Here is a 24,470-nt window from a genome sequence, read left to right as displayed (position 1 = left end):
CTTTTTTTTTTTTCTTTTCTTTTAACCAAGTGGAGACCTTGCGTAACAGGGATTGCCAAATAGCTGCAGCTCCACTAATCTGTAATTTATGCCTATTCTCATCCAAGATGTCTGTTTTGAGACTTCATTGGACTTGAGGTCAGGCCTGCTGCATATATGATGACTTGAAGAGAATTAATTTGATAGAAAGAAATGCCTGCAAAAACTGCTTTGTACTGTTGTTCAACTAAAGCAGTCTTGACTAATACAGGTTAGTTGCTTTCTATTTATTAATATTTATTTTATGAATTATATATAGTTTAAATAAATGTGACCTTACTACTTTGTCTTGTCACGTCAGCTATAGCAAGAGCTTATGCTTGTTTGTTCTGAATGTCATAGTTTGAATATGAAGGCTGAAAGTGGATAATTATGGAGGCAATGATATCTTTTGTCAGACTGTGTTAATAACCTCTGGTCTGTAACTGGTGGTAGCACTATCAGAGTGTCTTCAGCTTCACATGAACTATGGCTTGTTGATGATGATACCTTTCACTGTGACTTGTGTTTCTGGGTCCTGGTAGATTATAAACTTAACATAAGCCAGCAGTGTGTTTGCAGCCCAGGAGGCAAACAGTATCCTGAGCTGCTTCAGAAGAGAGTTGGCCAGCAGGATGAGGGCTATGATTGTCCCTCTTTACTCTGCCCTCATGAGGCTCTATCTGGTGCACTGTGTCCAGATCTGGGGTCCTCAGCACAGGAAAGATGTTAAGCTTCTGGAAAGGGTCTGGAGAAGGGTCGCAGAGATGATCAGAGGGTGGGAGCATGTCTCCAGTGAGGACAGGCTGAAGGAACTGAGCTCGTTTAGTTCAGAGAAGAGAAGGCTGAGGGGAGATATCATTGGGCCTTATAGCTTTTAGAGGGAAGTATAGGTAGTGATCAATAGCAGAAATAGCAGAAAAGGAAAAATAACAACAAAAAAGCAAACAACAAAAGTCCTAGTTTAAGAGAAATTACTAATTTACTGCAGCTGTGATTTTGATTGTAAATAATTGTAAAATAGAGTCTCATGAGACCACTTTTGCTCATTCCCAGTTGACATAATGATGTACACGTTGTACAACTGTCTGTTAGCGTGTTGGAGATCTCATAAGTTGTAAGACAAGAACTGTTCTTGGGGCACTAAAGGGATCTTTTCTTAAAAGTAATGCTTTTATACTTAGAAGGTAACCCAGCTCGTAACGACTACTTGTATTTTTATCCTGATACAATGGAGTGAAAGAGGAGAAATCTCTTTGTAAAAATTCTTTGCCACTATCTCCATAATCTCTACTTGAGTGAGCATCAGCCAAGTGAGAAAATGAAAAATTATAACCTGCCAAGCACCAGTGGCAGACTGAAATGGAAAAATTGCAAGTTAATAACAGTGATACCTCAGAAAAATTTGCTGGCCAATTTAACACTGCTTTATCCAAGGTCACATCTTACAGCTGATTATTTTTAGTAATTTGCAGATGAGGACTTTCTACATTTCTCGTGGCAAGTCAAGATCAGGGAAATGTCAGGTATAGTTTAAAACTCAAGGTTATCAATCTTTTCAAATCAAAAGTAAATCATATTCTCTGCTTATTTGCTTAAGACTAGGCATGGAAATAATTTCCATTGTAGTGAAGTGGAAAGTCTGTGCTATCCTTTAAGGCAGTGATAAAGTCAATGTAACATGAAAACTCAGAGTGAAGTGAGGTTGACTAGGGGATTGAAAGTAAGAGAAATAATGAAAAAAAGCTTGGCAGTAGAGTACCTCTAGAGTAGGTTCCTGCCAATGTGTCTGTGATGATTTTAGTAGTCTTAAAGAGATTATGTTGTATGTTTTCTACATTTCGTAAAGAATGTGAGTCTATTGCAAACAAATGTACAAGGCGTTCTCTAACCATAGTCATGTGAAATACCCCAAGCACTTTACTGGAATCCAAAGTGTAAAAATCATTTAAAAGTAGTCCATTCTTCATCAAATAGAATATATCATTAATTCACAAAAACTTCTTCTCTAGGCAGGTGGTCTGAAGGGTTGTGCAAATGGATGATGTCTGTGCTTGTGTTTTATGTGGTTCTGTGGCCTTTTTGTGAAAGATATGAAATAACCTGGTTTATTGAATGTACACAGTGGAATGCGTATGCTGAATGTACACAGTAGGGAGTTCTTTACAGGAGACAGTGGTGAGGTGCTGGAACAGGTTGCCCAGAGAGGTTGTGGATTCCCCATCCCTGGAGGTGTTCAAGGCCAGGTTGGATGGGGCCCTGGACAGCTTGGTCTAGTATTAAATGTGGAGGTTGGTGGCCTTGCCTGTGACAGTGGGGGTTGGAGCCTGGTTATCCTTGAGGTCACTTCCAACCCAAGCCATTTTATGATTCTGTGGTTCTAAGGGGACTTTGATCTGGTGGTTCAGAAATCCTATTTGCTGCTGAAAAGATGTTGTACCAGCAAGAGTGCAGAGACTGTTTCTTATGAAAGTGAAAGGCATTTCTTGCTTGAAGGCTGCCAGAGCACCCTATTTGTATTTGCCATGTTTTCTTACTGTAGAGGTCTTATCTGTCTGTAAAATAATAAGCACTCATTCTTACTCACTCAAGTGAGCTTTGTAGACTAGTGTGATTCTGTGTTGAGATGCCAGAGTGCTTTTCAAGAACAAGTGGCATAGCTTGCAAATGCTTTCAATGGCAACCTGTAATGGTCACAGTGGTCAGAAGTCTGGGTTAAAGTCTCAGCCTCTTAAGCCAACTGTACTGGGCATTAACTCAGTAGAAATTTGAATTCTGAGCTATTGTTTCCTCACTTTCTCTAGAAGCTTCCTGTCAGATCAGTCTTGTCCTCTCTGGCTTCTGAGATCTGACAAGATTACAGCTTGGGTTTAGTTTAACTGTCATGTGAAGCATCATATTGAGTTAGTCCAAGAACCCTAATCTAACGCTCACAGTGATGAAACTGTGAATATATCAGTCAATACTTATTTTAGTAAATGTAAGTGAAAAATCTCTTGACAACCACTGTCCATTTCATTATCTAATTTTCATCACGAAACTTTATCTTAGTTTCCACGTTTCCTTAAACTTTGTAGCCTGTCTTTGTTACTATGCATCAGCCTTACTATACACAACAGTTCCCTCCCAAACAAGTCTCCATCCAAGGCACTGTGCCCATGTACTGTGTTTCTGCAGCAGGAGGAATCTGAATCCCCACTGATGTAGCCAGGCTGCTATGGCATGCAGCCCTCTGGACTTAAAAGTTTGAAGGACTAAGACTTCAGACTCAATTTTTTTCTACCATGTTATTTTTCTTCCTTGGAGTGTCTATGTTCTGACAGGGCAAGTTCTATTCTGGGAACTTTGGGAAGGCTTCTGCCTAACAGCTCTGTGTAATTCATAGAATCATAGAATCACAAGGTTGGAAAGAACCTACAAGATTATCTAGTCCAACTGTCTTCCCTTTACCATACCTACAGAAAACCACAGAACCATATCTCCTAGCTCACTATCCAGATGTCGTTACTTATGCTAACATTTGAAATAGCTTGTATTGGTTGTGCTGAGTTGTGTGGTGGTCATTAAGCATTTAAATCATACTGAACTACTCATTTGTCCTAATCTGTTAATGGCCGTCTCTTAAGGGACTAAATTTTAACAATTCAATGTTAGTTACTGTATTTTTTTTTTGTGTTAAGGGTTAAATGAATTATTAAAGAAAAATCAGAAGTCAGTAAAGAATCAAATTACATTGTATAAAAGTACTCCTGAAAAGTTTAAGAATGAAAAAATCCTTTCCTCCAGATGATGTCTGCTTTCTTTCTCTGCCTTTTTAAATATTTAAGCACATTCTTTACATAATGCTTAAGCTTTCAAGCCAAAGTTACAGGTTGCCTTAGCCAGGCTTGAATCTGAAAATGAGACCCAAACCAGGACAATAACAAAATGACACAAAGATTGACTACACTGTACTTGCTGGATGAAGTGAAAACTGCTAAAATATTAAATCCTATATCCTGGGATTTCACTGCCTGCTGGAACTAATCTCATTAACTTAAAACCACCTGAGGCTTAAGAGAGATATACACTGCCGTGTGAAATTATATTTATCTCATCCTAAGGGGAAATCCTTTCCCTCCCCCAGCTTACCTTACTTTTGACTTTGCTATTCTTGTATTACCAGGTCATTTCTCCCTCATGGGAAAGTTGTCATAGCTCACAGCAACACAATTACTGCAGTTGAAGTTTAGTACTACATAAATGCTGAGATCATTGTTCAAGTTTGTTTTCTTTAGGAAGTTCTTTAAGATGTAGAAGAAGATTGGTAAAACAACACTGCCTTACATTAGCAGTGAACTTAGATACCATTGCTCCAGAGTTAAAGACAAAGATTCTGGAATTAGGAGAACAGCTTATAGCAAACTAAGTTTTCTTTAACCATAAGCTTCCAGAGAGGTTGAGTGATTCTGATAGCTGGTGTGTAGATGCAGGAATTTCAAATGCAAAGTTGCAGTTTTAGGTCCAGTGAGCATTGTCAGTTAGAGCTTCGTAACTGTGTGCTTGATCCCAAATCTCCATTTAGTATTAAAGTTCAACCAGTGGAAATACTCACACTGACATTACAAGTCTTGGGGTGAGGCCTTATCTGATACCCTTGTTAGGCATTGCAGCAAGACAAGATGACCTTGTGCAAGTGCCTTTTACTGTTTGTCTACTTATGAAAAAAATAAATTGACTTCAAGTTATCCATTAAACAGCTCATTCAGGAAGGATATTCAGGAGTTTATTGTTAAAGCTCTTAAAAACTGTGAGCCTGATCTGAAGCAGCATGCTGAAAGCCTACAGAGAGAGCATTTGATTGGTGAACCAGGCTGCCAGCACCCTGCTTCCAGGAGAAAGTAGCCCAGGGTAAACTGTGTTGTGGAGTAATGCTACTTGCAGCTCCGTTGAAGAAGAGCCCTAATGCAGCACCCTCCAATGAGTCTGTAACTGACACATTTACTGGTGAGATACATGGGTCCTGTGGTGGGCAATGAAATAGGGAGGCTGATGTCTCTGGGTAAGAAACATCTGCTTTGCAAAACCAAGCATTATTTCTGTGAGATCCTTGTTCTGTTACAGGGGATTGTGGATTTTAATAACAAATGCAGCAAAGTTCACAATTAATATTGACTTATTAGCTCAAAATAACCTTGTTAACAACCAACTGCTTAAAATGTCCTGTAGTAAAGGCTTATGTATAGGTACAACAATAAGTAGAATTGTAATTGCAGAGCAATTGAAGTAATAAGGCATAATTTCACATAAGTTCACTTTCTGACTCATCCTTCTGGTATGAATAGAGAGCAGGACAGAGAAGTTGTGTTGCAGCCTTCCTGTGCATCAGAGTGGAGGAAAAGATGAATGAAAGGCTTGGAGTTTCAAACTGCCATTCTTCTTTTTGACTACAAGCAAGATAAATGTATGCTTCAGACCATTTGGCTGGTGTAACTGGCATGCTGTGTGAAGGCTGTGTCCTATTTCTCCTACAAGTGCCCTGGAATTCGAATTACTTGAACCTTATTGTGGGCCGGATGAGAATGTAGAGGCTGTTCACTGCTCTTGAAATGTCTGGGATATATTTAAGCATGTAAAGCACCCAGAGAGGCTTGGTTATCTCCTGATTTGCCCCTGAAGCAACCCTGCTCTTTTAGAAGCTGAATAGGGCATAGTATAGTGAAATTTGATGGAATCTTTATGCTGGTAGAGTTCTGCATTTAACGCTGCAAGGAGGATGCTAGTGTCGTGAATAACAAAAAAGGAATGTGTTGGGTAATGAAGAGTAGATAGGATTAATGTTGTGTTGGCTTTTGGTGGGAGGATTAGGATGGTTAATTAGTTTTTTTTTTTTATTTGGAATGCTGTTATTTGTTTCTATTTGCTTACTGGACCTACAGTTATTGTTTGATTTAGGAGATTTTAATAACAGATGTATATAAATTATAGTTAATTCTACTAGCACATGCTAATAAATTAGGTCAATTTATGCTGCACATAATTGGAAGTACAATACTTGTGCATTGTGACTTGCTCAGAAACCCACCTCAGTTCCTTGATAAATGACACAGCAGCTTTTTGTGTGAACTTCAATTTTATATGCAGGGGAATAAATGTTACAAATTAAGGTTGGGCAAATCAAGAATGAAACACAGTGAATGCTCCTATGTTTTAATGGACTTCGTTGCTCTTGTGTATGTCCCCTTGACATTTATTGTCTCCAAACACCTGCATCCAGTCTGGTGTTGTGAACATCCCATTAAAGACATTTAAGTGTACACAAAGTAATGTGTATGAGCAAATGGTAGAGGGCATGGATATGTTTAGGTATGAAATACTGATGTAACTTAGCTGGCCTATTTATAGTAATTATGCATTGTGATCTTGTCTGAATTCCCTTATATTTAGACGTGTGATTTTGTTTAGTCTCATTGACTTCTGACTGAAATGATGAAAGTACAAATGGTCGTGACTCTTGCATTGCTAAAAGTGGAGGTTATAGAGCAGTGTGCTCGCTGAACTCCAGTGTAAGCTCCTTTTCAGCCCTGTGTAAGTAGGTCCGATGTATTCTAGTTTATTTAGTGATGGAAAGGCTGTTAATTCTTAAAAATAGCTAAGGAGCAAGAACCCAACACCTTGAATGATTTATATGTTTTCTTTGTAAGCTTGTTTCTGTTTTGTAACCTTTAAAATGTGGGTTTTATGAGTGGTATCATTAAAATTTATACTCCCTCTAGTATGTGATGTTAGTCATTATTGCTCTGCTGTGCCTCCAGATCACCTGTCTGAATTATAAAGCAGCCTTTCTCAGAGCTAAATAGTAATATATATATATATTTCCTTTCTGGAGTAAATGCCTGTTGACTTCATTAGATTTCATTGGTTCTCCTGTACTGGAGCAGAGGTCAGAATCTGGCCTTTCCTGCTTTCCATCCAAAATGTGAAAGGTTGCTCGGAGTAACAGTATGCGTCTAAGAATGAAATATGAATGGTCTTTTAGCTGATGAGAACTGATATTAATCACAAACTGCCAGAGAACTTGTTTTGAAGTACTGTATTTTTGTTAACTTGGATTGATTTGCTCAGTAGGTGACTTAGTGTTGTGTTAGGCTTTGTTATGCTGATTTCAAAATGTTTCTGTGAAGGGTGAGTCTTCAGTAAGAGAAAACATAAGCTAATACTGAAAATGAATCTCTCCTTGATTTTAGCGATGGAACCTGTTTTCTTTTTTTAAGACCCCACAGACAATGAGAATTGTGCAGAACACAATTTGTCTGCACCCTCCAGCTGGTGGTGTCAAAAATGATTTCCTTGGAAATCTTGGCCATACCCTAAAAAGCTCTGGACTCTTTTTAGAAGCTGCTGAATTGTCAGATGGAAGTATTTCCTGATTATGGATTACTGCACCACTTCTTTTGAGATTGTCAAGCAAAATGCTTGCTACTGCTTTGGAATTCGTGAAGATGACCCAACTCTCTTATTATTTTTTCCTGCCGGAATACTCTAATCTCATTCAAAAGAGTTAGGAATAGAGGTGTGGGGTTTTTTTTGTTTTTCAAGTGTTCTGCCTATGTTAACAGAGGATGAAGTACTAGTTCTACCTGTGGCTGTCATAGGAGGTACCACTCCCATTGGAAGATAATGTGTGATGTACCATCAGCACATTTCACCTGCATAGAAGGGTTGCTGGTAGAAAGCTTGGGAATGTAATGATTCAAACTGGAGGTATTCCAGAAGAAGTGCACTTGAGCACTAGATCCTCTGGTGTATGGCCTCTACCTTAAACAGTATGCATTTGTGTATGGTTACAATTATTAAAATCCTCCCTCTTCTGATTGTTCTCGCAGTATTTGCTGGGCAAGTTTTATGTCCTATTAAAAGTAATCCTATTTTTGCAATGTGGAAAATGTGAACACGGGGTTCCTAGAGTGGGTAGGAATGCTTTGTGAGCTTGCTATTTCTTAACATTAGTATTTTTTTTTTTTGTTGAATAAGGTCAGTTTCAAGAGTGTTCAGTACCATGCAAAATGAAGTTTAATTTTGCTCTATGCTACTTATTTGTTGTTAAAATTGTGACAGGGCTCCCTAGATAACTTTTTAGTAAGACAGCGAATAAGGTGGGAATAAGAGCTGTGATACTGATTAGAGGAGGCTGAGTAGGGTTTTTCATGGTGCTAATGCTCTCCAAATTGGGGAGTAGCAGATTGAAAGTGAAGGGCATATTCCTTGTCGAAGGAAAGTGTTAGAGTGGTCCTAATGCAGAATCTCATTAAAGGAACTGTCAGGATTTCTCTATTTTACCATCACCTCCCCTATTCTATAAGAGTCAGCTGTCGTTTTGAGTGAGCATGCTGCCGAAGAGGCATTTACAAATAAATGAAAAATGTCACAATTGATTATACTTCTTAGAGAGTACTCTGTGTCAGGTTTGTCACAAACCCTTTGTTATTCTCTTTTTCAGATTTCTTGTCTGGACATTGGAAATAACTTTTGGATCTGGGCTTCTTTCTGGTGACCCAGGGTAAGCTCCTTGGATTTTATGACCTTGTGTTAACACCTGTGTACCAGTTAAATAACATTACCTTTTCAGTGCCTAGAAAGGATGAAATGTTAGAAATGCTTACTGCTTACCTGGCAAGGATATATCAAAGTTGCATATCATGAACCACCCTGGAGAATTCCACTAACATAATGGTTCTGCTTCATAGTTTCTTTAACATGGGCGTATTTGTGATTTATGGTAATTACTTGGAAATGTTGCATGCAGCTGTACTATATGTATATAATATATATATATAGCTGTTTTTCAGTTGTTTCTAAAGAATATATAATTCCAAGTAGATGGTATTCTTTCTCTCAATTTTTATTTATAGTTTTCCATTTCTTTTTAGTGTATGTTATATAGCTATTAGAGTACATATTGCTGCCTTTAAGCATATTGAAAGTAAACTGCTTTTGTGTAGGTGCTGGCTGAGTAAATTAATCTAATGAGTATTATCAATGAACGCTCTAAGTGCAAGCATTAGCATAAGAATGGATATTGGTTAGAATTTCATTATAAGAAATACTTGAGATAATTTTAATGCTGGGAAATATCTAATCTACTCTCAGTTTTGGAGAGTTTTTAATTTTCTGCTTCAACTTCAGTTTTGTAACAGCATTCAAAAGTGTATGGAGTGTTTTACTGAAACCGCTGTAAAAGAGAACCTCGTTAACATGTATAGAATTGCTCATGATCCTTGAAAGAGGAGTTTAAGGTTTTAATGATGAACACAGTGCTACTCTTAAAAGTAATTTTTAGACAGCTCCGAGTCTCTATTTTGGCATGTGTTATTTCTAATGTACTTTAAAAAGTTACTGAAGTTAATCCCTATTTCTTCTAATCACAGTCTTGTTAAAAACTGTGAACAGAGGAAAGTAACATAGCAGTCGTTTTTGTGTGCTTGATTGTAAGGTAGCCTGATCAGCTCTACACAGCAGCCATTTCTTTGCATTAGTAAATAGATATTTGTCAGGTACTTGTGCATTTTAAACATGACAGTTTTGATCTTCAGATGGAAGATTACAAATGTCAGGTTTTTTTAGTTCAACTAAAAATCAGACTTTGTTAATTGAAGAACACGCTTACTTTGTACTTTGAGCAGACTCTCCTTTATTTACATGGTAGTACAAACACGTGGATGACTGGGCTCTCTAAGGCCATCTCTCAATCTGTCATCTGAATCTGAGTTGGGCAGCTCACCCTTCTTCTCTTTTTTTTTCTTTCTCGTATTTATATTACAATACAGTCTGAGACCTGAATCGTGTATAGAGATAGAAAATGAGTTCTGGCAGTATGAAAACCGATAACATAATTTAACTGAATGAAACAGACAGTTCAGGACTGTTGTTCATGTAATTAATTATTACTGTTACTGTAAACAAAGAGGCAAGGAAAACTTGAAATGAAAAATGAAATGGAACTTGGCTTTGCCAACTGTACACATTCTCCAGCCTCCTTCCCTCCATATATTTGACTTCAATGATACAGTAAATTGTATTTAGGTGAATCTAAATAGAAGCCTGTAGCATTTCTAATGTGGATGGGCGTGCATTTGTGAATAAAACAACACTGCAAGGAGAAATCTAGAGCATTTTCTATCTAGCAAGGTATGGCTAAATATGATTAGGCAGATTTTCAGAATCTCAGACTTAACCACCAGCAAGTATCTGCATATAATAACAATACTTAGCTTCATAATAATGCTGGCATTGATTTGTCCCAGCCTCTTTCTTTAAGATGAGCATATTCTGATGCATCTGTAAATTTCTGTACTCCAGCTGATTGCATGTATGAGAAATGCTTCCATATAGTGGTCTGAATCATGAGATTTCTATCAACTGCTGGGTAGTCCCTACAAGCAACTGATGAAAATGGTACAGATTAGCAAAATTATCATGGGTTGTATTCTGAGTTTAGTGGAAGATTAAGATCAACATCAAATAACAAACATAATAATAAGAAAAATAAGAAAAATAAATACACTAACGCTACTGCTGCTTATTTGGTTGACTAGAAGATTGCAAGTATGAAATGAGCCTAGGAAAAGCCAAGGGCATAGAGTATTAACTCCCTTCCTGTCTATTATGTCAGAGAGTGCTGTGCTGCTAGAATTTCCAGTAATCTTAATTTCAGTTAGGAACAAGGGAAGAGGGAATTGACTGTTTCTTTCTGAATTAGTTATGTTCTTACATTGCAAATTAAAATGTTATAAATACTAAAATTTCAGTTTAATGATTGTTTTTTCCCATAACTGGACTCTTCATGATGACAACATTTATTTATTTGGCTTGTGAACTAAGAATATTCTTTAAAACTCAAACCTAAGTTCTGAAAGAGTCTTTAGTCAAACTGTGACTTGAAATGCTTGTAGGATGCTCATCTATGCAGAATATACTTGCGAACGCGGGGAAGTATTTTTGACTAATTTCCTCAAGTCATTATTTTAGCAAGAACATCTTGGGAATAGTTTCAATGCTCAAAAGTGTTGGCTGGACCTAATGCATTTTAATTTTTTCCTCATGAAATCTTAGTATTTGTTTAAGCAACCAATAATGATAATTGCTACTGGGTTTTTCATATTTGCTAAAACAAAATGGTTCCATGTATACTTTGAAACAAGTAAGTAGACCTGTGTTTCTGTAAGAAAATCAATGAATGATAGGGCCCACCATAGGGCTATCAAAGATATTGAAGGGATTGGAGCAGTTCTTTTAGGAAAGGTTGAGAGAGCTGGGACTGCTCAGCCTGCAGAGGAGGAAGCTCAGGAGGGAATCTCTTGCATGACCACAAATATCTGAAGGGAGAGTTCTTAGAGGATGAAGACAGGTTCTTATCAGTGGTGCCTGGTGTCATGATGAGAGGCAATGGACGCAAACTGGGACATAAGAGGTTCCCTCTAAGCAGTGGGAAGGATTTCTATGCTGTAACAGAGGCTGTGGTGACACAGGCTGCCCAGTGAGGTTTTAGGGTCTTCTCTTTTGCATTTGTTGTAGTTTCCATGGAAACAAATAGGCAGCATTAGTTTAGAGTGACATACATAAATAATGCCATAATGAAGGTAATTGCGATTTCAGCTTCTACAAGGAGGATATTAAATATGTAGTGCTTTGCAAAATTGATTTTTGAAAGCCTCACATTCCAATGGCTTGTTTAAAGACAGGGTTGATCAGACTAAGGGTAGGCAGGTCCTTTTTTTTTTTTTTTTTTAAGAAGATTCAGGAGTTAATTTTTTACTGTTTTTACCTCTGTTCCTCAGAGTCCATCTGTGCCTTTCATTAAAATCATCTGTGCCTGCTCTGTCAAAACCTTCTGCTCTGAGAGTTGCTGACTTTGTTGTTACAGACCTCACTGATTTGCTTTGAGTCGACTGACTAGCATTTATTACAAGCTTTATCTTGGATGTTATTTTTATGAAGTATGAAGCGTTGAGGTAAATAGGATCCTTTATCCTAGACAGTACTATCACTGTTTTAGTCAGTGCTTATAAGATGAATCTTTCACAAAATGATAGATGGCATTTCAAAAGTATAATTTCATGAGCTCAATTTACCTCACCTGAAAGACATCTTTTTGGTGCATCGCTATAGAACTTTTCCTTTAAAACATAAGAGAATGTTTCTCCTACCTACAAAGTGCAGTGCCAAAAATAAATAAGTATGCTCTTTTTTTCTTTCCCCTTTACAATGTAAGTAATAAGTACTTTCCATTTCCTTTCAAGGCTTCTAAGGCTTATTTAATCCACTTTCTTCTGTGTTTTTCTGCTTCTGTGCCCAGTTCTTCATTTAGCTATTAGTTCCTTTCTTCTCTATACAAATATAACAAAAAATCTGCCTAGTACCTACGTGTTGAGACACACTAGTAGAAATACAGGGTGTGGGCAGAACTGAAGAGCTTAGTAGAGACAGGCAAAAATGGGGGATGTAGCCATTGACGTTTTAGGTTTAAATTGTTGACAGTTCTGTAGAATTTATAATAATTTGTAGTAAGAACTAATAGAATTCTTTGGCTTTTCAACAATATTTGTTCTGCAGGAAGCATGCGTCCTTTCTTCCCCAGTGTTTTTCATTCATGTCTTTCCTATACCTTAGGATCAGGTGAAGCTTGACAAATGAAAACATTCTTATGAGTTGTCTTCAAGCTATGCTTCAGATTTTTCTTTCTCGTCCTTTTTTTTTTTTTTTCCAATAAGATCTAACAGTTCAAATATTTTTTATAGTTCCTTTATGACTGCCATTTTAGATACTGAGTGCTGAATAAATAAATCCGCCTTCCTACCTGAAGGAGCTGGCTGGGATGTTTTCAGTTTTTTATTTTTCAAAATCTGTTGCAGTACAAAATGTAGTTGGTTGTCATAGTAAAGAAGGTGGTGTGATATTGAAATGAGAACATAATTAAAATTATTTTTATTTTTCTCAGGTCTTGGAACAAAGTGTTACTTAAACCTTTTCTTAGAGGTATTACACCTAACAAGTTCTCTTGAGAGAAATGACAGCAAAGCAGCTAGGCTATCAACACAAATACAGAATGGCTGCATTCCCCTGGGCTTGCTTAAATTTGAAAGTAGGTAGGAACTGTGAAGAAATATACTGCAATCTGGCAAAGAAGCTGCAGCATAGCTCCAATGGCCCCAGATGCAGTAATGTACCAATATAAAAACCTCATATTAACCTAGAATATAGGTAACATCATAAAACACCCTGAAGTTGCTTAGCTTACATACATCCTCAATACATCATATTCAGTGTCCTGTGATGCTGAGATTGGTTTATGCTGTAAATGGAAACCATTCCTTTTACCTGCTGCAGAAAAAAGGTCATGTGAATTTGGCTCTATGTGTTGGACCGACACACTAAACACAAAATGACCACTGAGCTGAAAAAGCAGGCAAATAATATTGTGCTCTTGTTTTTAGTTTTACAGCAGGTTAAGGTTCACTAAGGTGCTGAAGCTATTTGTGGGCACCTGTGTGTATGACATTCATAAGACTAGTCATTTGGTATTTGAACTAAGCAGGGCAGGGGATATAGGAATAATTCTTGGCCATTTCAAATGTTTGCTATTCTTTTAAATCTGGAACACTTAGTCCTAAGTTAGTCTGTGTGGTATTTGTTTTATTGTAACCCTCTCTAGGTATTTGTGAATGTCTTCCCATATTAAATCAGTAGTAATGTTTCTGCAGGGGCACGACTCCTCTGTCTCCATTTCAGAAATTCAAATTGATGTTAACGACTCATCTATTTTCTCTTTTGAGGAGGAGCTTGACTCAGGGTTTGTGGTGAAAGGTGTAATTGAATTTGCAGAAACATGTTTCTCAAAAAGTAGAGATTGATTTTGCTGGCTTTCAATGGAGTCTGGCAGACAATACCCTAAGCAGATGCCCTTGACTAAGAAAGAAAGATGATCTTCATTGAGTTATCCAGAGACCTGCTTTGTATTACTATATTATGCACATTATCAACAAGAAGCACAGCAATGTAGAGATTCATAGATGTAGACAACAGCTTTAAAGCAGCAGGGCACAACTATGTTGATTATTACTGTATGTGGCTGTGCTCTTACTTACTGGTACACCGAGTACTCCAAGTGTTCTATGGCAGAGCACCAGGGAGAGCTTGTGCAGTGAGGCTCAGATATACACAGATTCACTGTGGTTTTGCCACAGGTTGATCAGATGCAGAGCAAATTTGGTGTGGAAATCTTGTGAGTATGAGTTTGTGGTCCTTTGGTCAGTCTCACTGAGTACATCTCCATTATGCACTCACATACATTTGAAAACCTTCTGTCAAGTTGCTGGTGTCATACATGCTCAACAAATGTGAGAGCTTTAACTTGCAGGAAGAAATCCTTATCTTGTCATGAACCTTAATGTTCTGACTGAACTGTATGATTCCCTTTGAAAACTGATTTCTGAAGAATACATTATTTTGAAATCAATCAAAATTGGTACTTTTAGTGGGTATTTTCTTGTAACTTCTGTTACTTTGCTGATACATAGATGATCTACTGTTTGTGTGTGTACATGTGTCTATGTATGATACTCGTATGTTTTTAATGTACATAAGCAAAAAGTTCTTTGTGAAGGTCAGTTGTTAACAATTATCTTAGAAAAGAAATAATGTAATTTCAGTAGCATGTACTGAAACAATGAAACTTTATAGGACTCTTACAAAACTGATGGACTATGATAGTATAATTTTCATGACTGCATTAAAATGTAATTAATGTTTTCTGTAACTATTCTTTTATGACCCATTAATTAGGAGAAAATAGATACAAATAGTGTCTATCATAGTTTGAATTCAAACTGATTAATTTTATTTGTGATAACTGTGGAATCCTCCAGTTTTGGCTTTCAACTGTCTCATTTGAAAATGTAACAAATTTGATTCTTACGTAGTTAAAAAAAAAAAAAAAAAAAAGTAGTATTGATAAGATCCAGAAAGTGTTTAATTAGATTTTTTTTTTCTCCATAACAGCCCCTTTTGTTGGTATGATGTTACATTGGTGTGTTACAACAAATCAATGAGTATTTAAGGGTAATTATCTGCTGCATTGTACAACTGTGGGGAATTTACTATAACAGCTGAAGTCTTTTCGTATTTACCCTGTAGTTGGTCTGCTGATCAGTTTACTTCTGTCAGTAAAACTGAAAGGAAATGCAGATTCCTAAGTTTTCTTTGTTAAGGAAATAAGGGTGCATATTAATTTTGGCATCACTTTCAGCCAACCATTCTATACATGTGGATGTGCTCCAGTCCCACAGTTCAGGCAGTTTAATATTGTACAACCTTCCCTTCTCAACCCTCAAATTTGCATAATGGGGAGAGAAAAACGGAGACTGACTTGGCCCACTTCCATGGAGATCAGTAAAACAAAAATAACTAGGTGGTATAGCTGAATAAGCAGTGGGGTTATGAGATGATTCTGGATTTTGACACTCTCTAAAGTAATCTAAAATTGTAAATTAACAACCTTTCCACTCTATACATGAACTTCCAAACTGCTTATTTGTAGGAAAATAAGCAACTTCCACCTATGCTTAGCTGCTTTAGGTTTCATGTTCTGGGAGTGCAGCAATGCTGAAGCTGTTTCTTTACAAAAGAAAAGTGTTTGGTTTTGTTGTTGTTTTTTGTTTGTTTGTTTTCAGACTTGTCTACATTATGTCACAGTACATCACCTTCCCTTTTGCATGGAGGTCTGTGTAAGAATCTATGAAGATGTTTCTGATGTTTTTCACTTCTTCTGTTGAGTTTCATTAATCTCAGTGGGATTAAATTGATGTTACAATTCACAGTAACCTACATTATCAGGTTCACTTGCTATTGATTTCTAAGTTTTTTGGGGTTTTCTTTGGTTTGTGTGAAGCTTTAGAAATCACAACAGAAGGTGAATGAGAATATTAGTAGAAAAAGCAAAATTGTGTCAGAATTCACACGTCTGTCAGATTCAATAGAAGCATAGAGTAGAAGAAAGCTGTTGCTTGGTATCTCCTAAGTCTTTACATTCAAAGTTCAAATATTGTTTTGAATCTTCCCCAAAAATCCAGGTAGCAAAATGTTCTTATGTTATTACTGCCATGAATGTTTACATTTTCTCCAGTTTAATGATAGCCACGCAGTTTATCTGTATGAAGATAAAAAATATATCTGGTATCCCTTTCTACAACTACCAAAGAAGGCTCTTACTGGTAAACTGCGGGAGGTGCAGTTGGCAAACCTGGTGAATCTGTAGGTGCTGTGCTGTGGGAAGGTGGCTTAATGGTCAGCACTCTGCTTAATTGAAGTTTCCTGTAGGCTCTGTCCGTGTTCACTCTATTCTGCCGATGGTATGTTTTCAGTTTTACTGGAAGTGTTATTCTCGATGCTTTGTTCTAAAAGGTTTCTCTTTTTTTTCCCAATCAGCACATTCATTTCTCTTGACTTCTCGTTCACTTATCCCTTGTGTTTCTAATTAACATTTCAAAATCACTACATGTCCTCTGTTGTGAATAAACTGTGCTTGTCTGCATTCCAGCAGCACACCTCAGCTGTGAATGCAATACCAATTAATATTGCTTTCATTAGTTAAAAGTAAGTATCTTTCATGCTTGAGCTTATTCTCAAATGGTGATATGTTCACTAGTTTTTATCTGTCAGACCATAGGTCATAAATGCTGGATTATGGAAAAGTTTTAACTGCTTACTCAGCCTAAATACAGTTTATCTTTGTGTAATCAGTAAAACATGCACCTTTTTATAGCCCTCTGTGTAAGAATGAATAAGGCAAGCAACAAATATCTGAAAAGATGTGTATTGCTTGTCAAAATGGACCTCACCTAGTAAAAATATCTTTTATCTGCTGATTTGTTTTCTATTACGTTACCAAATCATATGAGGATACGAGTGTCAAAGCAAAACATTTTCAGAGACTGAATTTTGTCTACCTCATACTTGTAGTTTTACTGTACTGTTCTATTTCTTGATCACCTAAAGTAATCGCAGCAGTGAGGCAAGGGGTCAGGTACAGGCAAGCTATAAATAAATGATTTGAAAAATAAAAGCTGTATGGCTTAAAATTTACTTTCAAAGCTTTAAGAGCGTTAAGTCATTTCCCTGTCTCACCAGACAGAAGAGGTCAGCACGTCTCTCTTTGCCCCTTCTGAGGAAGCTGCGGCCAGCAATGCAGTCATCCCTCAGCCTCTTTCAAACCAAATGAGGCACCTTCAGCCATGTCATTCTGTCCTTTAGTCATTCTTGTTTCCCTCCTTTGGATGTATTGTCATATTTTATTTATCCTTCCTGCCTTGTTCTCATGATTGGTTAGACCATCTGTTACCATGGGCAAGACTATAATGGATCTACGTACGTGGCAGTGTGTCTGAGGGTGCTTAATTACTTTATGGCTCACTAAATATCCCAAATAAGAGATGGCTGTGTCATGAAAGCCAGGAAAGAGAGAATTCACCACAGCTTCTGCACTTAGGAGTTAACAAACATAACCAGGTAAGCAATTCTGACTACGTACATATGAGGCCAGTGTCACCTTGGTCACTGTTGCCAAGCACTCATAGATTTCTAAGCCTTGAAGCTTTTGTTTCTCAGCTGTTCAATTGTGTGGCGTACATATGGTCTCAGAAGTTAAGTTCTGTAATGTAGAGCAGGCTTTATATCTTAAAATAAAGACAATAAATTCCAGCACTTGGTATTTCAAGATGGTATTGCTAGTATTTAATGTGTTTGCATTAAAACTCACCCCTGAAATGCGTAAATTACAAAACCATACTTCATGAAACAAAGGGAACTCTTGACATTGTCTTAGCCTGTATATAGATATGTTGAGAAGTTAAGTGTATGAGGTGTATTGTTATAACCTGACAAGCTCAAACACAGAATTATTGATCTCTAGGCTGCAGTAACACTTTGAAGAATGTTCTCCATGTATATTTCTGCTAGTCAGTATTCTTCACTTCCTGCTTTTGCTCTACATCATGGTTTTTTGTGGATAAACTGTTCAGTGTTAGAGAACTTGGGTGGAAGCTCTAAGCTTTTGATGTTTTTTCCTGTTGGATATAAGAAAAATTGGTTATGATATCATGTATCATAAGGACTGATCAGAGATAGTAATTGTCTCTTGAAAATGAATTTATTTAATGTTTGAACCATAGGAATCAGTTTAGAAACATGATATTTGTGTGTTAAATGTAGGGAAATTTAGTTCACTGCGTTAGTCAATCTGTGGTTTATAGCTACAGAGAAATTCAAAACAATTAATGGCGTTACTATTTAAGTACTAAGTCAAGGTTGTATCTCTAAAAATGTGATGCAGCTCAGCTGGACACTTGTGGGCTTGATGCAGACAGAAACTGTGTGGTTAAGTTAATTCATGTGTGCAATGCATAAGTTTGGTTGGGATGATCACAGTTGCCCTCTATAAACACTATTTGTTAAAATGTATATTTCTTCTTTTGAAGAAGCACAGAATATCCGTCGTTAGAAGTGTGATGTCAATAGGTTACATAGGTTGGAATAAGAAGATAATTATGAAACTGCAATTAGGCTGGAAGGATGAAATAAATGCCTACAGGAAAGTGATGAAGTAATTGCTGGTTTCATGGATCCTCTAAAGTAATTTTGACTTGTTTATCCTTTTCAAATTTTTTTTCCTTGAAATCTTAACATATGCATAGTATTGATTGTTATAATTATGAGAGAGTCCACTAGTTTTCTCAGTCTCAATTTCCTGGTATATTTGTCTTAAAGAAGCAGGACTTTGTGCATACAGTTTTAATCTGAGCTCCAACATGCATAAAAACATCCATTATCCCGTAGAAGATGGAAAGGTACATTGATGGTAACTTACAGGTAAAAGCACTGCTGGTCAAACTGCATTTTACTTCCCCCAGAATATCCCTGTGTAGAACTGCAAGTGGCTTAGGAAATCATGATTTTATAAACTGGCTAGTAGTTCCTAATAGTAATTCTAGATAAACTAAGTTTATAATTAACTTTCAAGAAACTTTTGGGTTTTTTTTCTGCTTTCATAATTGCTAGCATTGTTAGAATGTCTGATGTATTCTTATGAACTATGTTTTGCTTTCCATGTAGCCCTATGTAGGAAGAAGCCTTCTACTTAAATGGAAACAAGCTTCCACTTTTCTCCTTTTGTATAGGGAATATACTGGGTTGCTTCTCATGAACTGTAGTCACCTTAAAGTATGTCAGAACTTAGTAGTGACTGTCCCCTGTACCTGGGAATATTTGAATGAGAGCCCATGAGGAAATTGAACAGAGCAAAGCAAATTGAATTGGCTTTAAGAATTTGTGACCTTTCTGTCCTACATATCAAATTCATTTTTCTTAAATGCTGTTCATATTGTGCTGAATATTAATTGCATTTTGCATATTCTTTATTCATAATATACCACTGGTAATAACATAAAATTACTTTTTTAATTCCCAGTGATACCTTAATTTAATGTTTCATTTACTTCTCTTCTTTAACTAATCTTCTGTCCTCTGAACAAATTTGATTAAAATCATTCCATTTATTAAAAAGAAATAGGCTAAACTGTATTGATTTGGTCCCACCAGGAGCCAGTATAAGAAATTTCTTTTTGGGGGTTTCCTTTCATTTCAGGGGAGAATTTAAGGGGTGTAGATGTTTCATTAAAGCTTGGAAATAAAAAAATAAATAATAATTAAAAAGGAAAAAAAAAGTAGTAGAAGAAATTACCTGCTTTAGTCACTGCTTCCTCATTTGCCAGGAAAGCCTTTCTACTTTCTCTCATTTGTTACAGCTTCAGGAGATGAATTTGTAAGAAATGGGGTATGGGGCAGGAGAAAGATGTCAGGCAATGTGCTCTGCTTACATCTTTCTCTGGTGCTGCTGAGGGAAAACTCACTCTGGAGGACTTGTGGGCTTGCTTGCCTTTTACTTGCATGTCAGGCTGAGCAGGGCAAGCGACAGGGATCTTTGGTATGGGGTAATGAAGCTGTGTAACTGACCCAGCTGGAATGCTGCATTATCTCTTGGTCTAAGGAGCCTTTTTGTTTGTTGCCTCCAAAAGAATCAGCAAAGCCTTGTGACACGGGATGAAGGCTATTGAGGTTAAATGTGTTCTCCTTTTACTGCACAAATAGACCTGTAGAGCTATTTTGTTGGTTTGCAGCAAGTTTTAATGTTTAGACCTTGTTACTTTACACAGAGAAGTGAAGATATATCACAGTGCTATCTAGATGAATTGCTACAACTACGAATGTCAGGCTTACGATTTTTATGATGCAGTCAGTATGTTGCACTTCACTTGTGCCAACATACATAGTTCTTGGAATCTTGCAGTGCAAGCTTGCTAAGTGGTTCTGGACAGATGCCTCAAAATCTTCACTTCAAAGCATGTGGGGAAGAAAGCAAATTGAATAAGCCAGAAAGTTAAGAAATGAGCACTGATTCTTGATGGAAGTTATTTAATCATTAAGTATGCTTTCTGCTCTGTTTTGTGGAAGACAAAAATTAAGCTTTTGCTGACGTTTAGAAGTTGAATTAATATTTTATAATTGTAAATTTACACTTATTAATTTCCTTGGCTTGGGGAATCTTGGTAGTTTAACTTTCCTTATCTCCTGATTTATATGATTATCTTTTGCCTGCTTGTTGTTATACATTTCCGTGTAATTAGGATGTCATCTCCTTTTTTCTTGGTCTGTTAGATTGAGTTAATGATATCTCAGGGTTGGGTGGTGCTGCCTTTTTAACTGATTGGCTAGATCAGTAGGGAGGAGTTAATGTGTTCATCAGTGAGTTTAAGCACTGGTCTTTACCAAATCTAGAATTATAATGATGCACTCTCAATACACTTGCATTTATTTTTGAGGTTATCTCTTGCAGCTCTCTCATATATCTGATTAACAGCATTCATAAGTGTTATTTGCTGTTTGTATAGTGACAGAATTTTTTTGGAAGGGAGTGTCAATGAAATTTAGTGCTGTATCTGCTGGCATTTTTGAATCCTTTGAGTGCTCATTAAGTAGGTCAGCTGTTCACTTTTTAAACACTTTCAATAGTGTGAATTAGCAAGCATCTGCCTTATTTCTAAGCACTCATTTCTCATATTCGTTCTCATTTTTATTCAATAGCTACTTTATCTTTTTCTACTCCCCAGCCTTGATTCTGCCAAAACATGAAACTGATTTTGTGATATCACAAGTCAGTATATTATCCCCATAGTGTTAACCTCTGTTACTCCTACTACATGATCATCATTAGTACATGGACTTGTCTTCTGAAATGTAGTACACTTCCAGCAGTGCTTTACTGAAATACTGCTGCTGTTGCTTGCATTGTGTCGGAGCCATGTCCTACTGGCTCAGCTTGGAGGCAGAATGATCTCCGGGCAAGGACTATGTGTGTGCTGCTTTATTTTGAAGAGTTAGTGGGGTTTAATCTGTGCACGATCTACATTCATGAATGAATTTCAGCCACAGAGAATGACTGTCTCAGGTCCAGTGATGAGGCATGTGTTTTCTTTTACAGAGGATTTGAGTTCTGCTTTTACAGATGCATGCGTGTGTAGAAGAGCAGTGCTCAGTAATTGTTTCTTCAGGCCTCATCTCTTTGACATGTGGATTCACTGCTGTAGACAGACTGATAACTTTGTTACTTGCCTACAGTGAGCAGGAAATAATACAGAAATATCCACTGGCTGCTCAGAAGTTTAGAAGGTCTTTGAGAAATGAGATGTGCTGGGATTTCCTGGTTTTAATTTTAACTGGAACAATCTTACATTCATAAATTCAACAAATGTCACAGACTCAGTGATGACTGAAGTTGAATTCATTCACTTGGGCTTTGCTTTCTTGTTAACATCTCAATAACTGTAGCTTTTAACACTTGTCTGAGAGAGAACATTTCAAGAGAGGTGTATGTCCTATGGAAAGCAGTGGTTTGTTTATTTGTTTGTTTTTCCTAGGAACTAAAGTACCAAAGTACTTGTTGCATTAAATGCTGCGATAACCTTGTAGTGTTTGAAAGACTGCACCGAAGTGTCTGGCAGTTTAGGAGAGAGCCCAGATGTAAAACAAGAGGGAGCAGCAAGCATGCAACACTGACTCTTGTGCCGCGTAGGCACTTTGCCTTGATCCGCTTATTTCCTGTCACTTACACAGTTCTTTACTCCTTATCTTTGTCTGACAACCCTATATAACTTGACTCAGTCTATATTATTACTTCCATTTCTTGCCATTCCATCCACTCCTTCTTAAGATCCTTTCCTGACAACTTTGTGTAATAAATTGTTTTTGTATTGACTAAAGGAAGGAGATCTGACACTTCAAACTTGCACTGTGCTGTTAGTTTTGCAGAACTCTTCTGATCTGATCTGTCAGATGTTTTTCAGCAATTTGCATAGATTTTGTTCAGTGTTAGTGTCAGTGTGACTGTGCAGGGTGAATGCCAATAAGTGAAAAGCACTCATTTCTGTTTTGTTATGAGGAATGATAGAACTCTAAGGTCCCATATGTTCCTTTGTGGAGGAAGATAGTGTATACCCTAATGTAGACAACATGCAGGACCAGGCTAATGAGAGCTCTGGTATGTAAGCAGCAGAGAAAGAATTGCCTTTTCAGATGTCTTTCCTTCCTTAATTAGTATATACTTGCTGAAAGATAATGAGTGATAGAGTTTTTGATAGGGTAAGAAAAAAAAAATAGCAGGATGAAGGCGTTTGTGTTATAGACCAGATGCGCCAGGTTAGTTTTTCAGCTGATACAATTTGACATTGATGACATGGATTGCTCTAGCTAATGATCTGCAGATTATTCATGCTGTCTTTCTTAGAAAATAAAGAAATAAAAAATGAAGAGGAAATCAGAGAGCACTTAATAACAACACGTGAAGCTGAGCACAATGGAGGATAATTTATTTAAAATATGGAAGCCAGAGAATAATGCTCTGGCCATACTGCTTGTAGTAAGATTACATTACGCTGCCAGTGCTTTGGAAGAAACCATATGCCTGCTGTCTGAGACTGCAGTATGGAGATGCATGGGAATCTCACCATACACCACACTACTGGTCTCTTATCTAGTCTTGTGTGACAAATAATTCTGCTCAGCTTGTCAGCAGTGACAGCTGAGACTTTTTACTTAGATGCCTTGACAGTGCTTGTATTAAGCAGCCAGGGCCATACAGTCCATTAAGTTTTTGTAAAATGAACTGTCTGCTACTTGCTGTCTCACTGATACTGGCAGCATTTGTGAGCTATAATCCTCTCCAGTTGCCGGCTGCTTGAGTGAGTGCCTTCAGCCATCTGACAGGTAGCAAATGGTGCGCTTTTCAGTGGAGAGTCTTCGGGGCATAATATTATCTCAGAGGGAAGATAGAATTCCACTGAATTTTAGAAGATGGTCCAAGTATATTGCAGAAGAAAATCATCTTCCCTGAAATGAAAATAGACAAAAATGTATTGTCCATTGCTTGTGGCTAGGAAATGTGTGCAAATAAGTGACAAGTACTGCTGTACAAAGATGTGAGATGTGGTTTGTGTACCATTTGAATCTCATGATGTTATTGCTCAACATACTGCTTACTCTGTAGCAGATAATTTGAAAATAAAGCAGCTTTTAAGGCTGGAATTTCAGTTTTTATGAAATACTGATGGAGTTATCTGCAGTTGCTGATGTAACCGTTTATAACCTGATGGTAAATGAAACGAAGTCCATTTTGAATTCTTCGATAAATATGTGAAAGAAACTGCAAAATGAAGTTCCTTTCCTTAGTGTTTTTATGTCCTGAGTGTACTGAGTAATGTTCTAGTCCAACTTCTGTCTGAGTGCTTGGTACAGCACAGCAGATTTTCCAGTGGTGCAGATGCAATACCTTGGCCTCTGGATATATGAGTTGGTGTGATAGGTGCTCTCTTGCTGTTGTTGGAGAGATTTTGGTTTCACTTCACCACAGCTGAACTGTGACCAATATATTGGCTTCACAGAATAGTAAGGTATTATATTTTCTGTTAGGAGTGTGTTTAAAACCCTGAAGTTAAGGCATTTTCTGGATGTAAATATGCACTTGTACGCACATGCATACGCACTTGTTATGCTGAACAGTTTAGTCCAAGTGGGAATTCTTTTAACTTATATTTTGTGTTTTGTATATTATAATTTATATTTCCTTATAAACCTTAGTCCAACTTTTATTTTGATATATTAATTTGTCAGTAAATATATAACATTTATTGCTATTGTATACCTAGAATCATTGAACCTTTAGAACTGGAAGGGACCTCTGAAGGCTAGTCCAACTCCCCTGCGATGAACAGGGACACCACATGTAGATCAGGGCCTTATCCAGTCTTGCTTTCAAAGTCTTCAGATGGAACATCAACTGCAACACTAGATAAACCTGTTCCAGTGCCTCA

The 24,470-nt window shown here is 37.1% G+C and overlaps 1 protein-coding gene across 13 annotated transcripts in view; it reads left to right on the top strand.

Annotated features, from left to right (window-relative positions):
• The window catches only part of NAALADL2 (N-acetylated alpha-linked acidic dipeptidase like 2), a 338,435-nt gene that overhangs the window by 9,772 nt on the left and 304,193 nt on the right, over window positions 1-24,470 (top strand). For 7 of the 13 annotated variants that reach the window (XR_014933329.1, XM_085513285.1, XM_085513292.1 and 4 more), the window contains one exon: window positions 8,498-8,557. The gene's annotated coding sequence lies outside the window, so the exon portion shown is untranslated. The other 6 variants (XM_032446505.2, XM_085513287.1, XM_032446503.2 and 3 more) reach the window with 6 other exon arrangements.

This window comes from Coturnix japonica, chromosome 12 (assembly GCF_054131305.1).
Source record: "Coturnix japonica strain WE chromosome 12, WE-NBRP24, whole genome shotgun sequence".
Lineage (NCBI taxonomy): Eukaryota > Metazoa > Chordata > Aves > Galliformes > Phasianidae > Coturnix > Coturnix japonica.
The sequence above is the reverse complement of the archived record's forward strand: the minus strand, read 5'-3'. Positions and strand labels throughout refer to the sequence as shown.